A 1,044-nucleotide genomic window follows, 5' to 3' on the forward strand; every position below is an offset into this window, starting at 1 on the left:
TCCAATCCTGTGGCCACTGCTGAGTTTTCTAAATTTGCTGGCATATTGAGTGTAGCACTTTAACTGCATCGTCTTTTAGGATTTTGAATAGCTCAACTGGAATACTGTCACCTCCACTAGCTTTGTTGTTGCTCAGACTTCCTAAGGCCCATTTGACTTCACATTCCAGGATGTCTGGCTTGAGGTCAGTGACCACCTCATCGTGGTTATCAGGGATGTTAAGCTCTTTCTTATATAGTTCTTCTGTGTAATCTTGCCACCTCTTCTTAATCTGTTCTGCCTCTGTAAGGTCCCTGCCATTTTGGTCCTTTATCATGCCCATCTTTGCATGAAATGTTCCTTTCATATCTCCAATTTTCTTGAAGAGGTCTCTGGTCCCCTCTATTCTATTGTTTTCTTCTATTTCTTTGCACTGTTCATTTAAGAAGGCATTCTTATCTCTTCTAGCTGTTCTCTGGAATTCTGCATTCAATTGTTTGTATCTTTCTCTTTCGCTTCCCTTCTTTCCTCAGCTATTTGTAAAGCTTCCTCAGACAGCCATTTTGCTTTCTTGTATTTCTTTTTCTTTGGGATGGTTTTAGTTGCTGCCTCTTGTACAATGTTGTGAACCTCCGTCCATAGTTCTTCAGGCACTCTGTCTATCAGATCTAATTCCTTAAATCTATTTGTCGCCTCTACTGTATATTCATCAGGGATATGATTTAGGTTATACCTGAGTGGCCTAGGGCTTTTCCTTGCTTTCTTCAACTTAAGCCTAAATTTTGCAACCAGAAGCTCATGATTTGAGCCACAGTCAGCTCCTGGTCTAGTTTTTACTGACTGTATAGAGCTTCTCCATCTTTGGCTGCAGAGCACATAGTCAATCTGATTTCTGTGTTTACCTTCTGGTGATGTCCATGTGTAGAGTCGTCTCTTGGGTTGTTGGAAAAGAGTGTTTGCTATGACCATTGTATTCTCTTGACAAAATTCTACCAGCCTGTGCCCTGCTTCATTTTGAACTCCAAGGCCAAACTTGCCTGTTATTCCGGTTATCTTTTGGCTTCC

This window comes from Varanus komodoensis, unplaced genomic scaffold (assembly GCF_004798865.1).
Source record: "Varanus komodoensis strain SLA01 unplaced genomic scaffold, ASM479886v1 scaffold10, whole genome shotgun sequence".
Classification (NCBI taxonomy): Eukaryota; Metazoa; Chordata; class Lepidosauria; order Squamata; family Varanidae; genus Varanus; species Varanus komodoensis.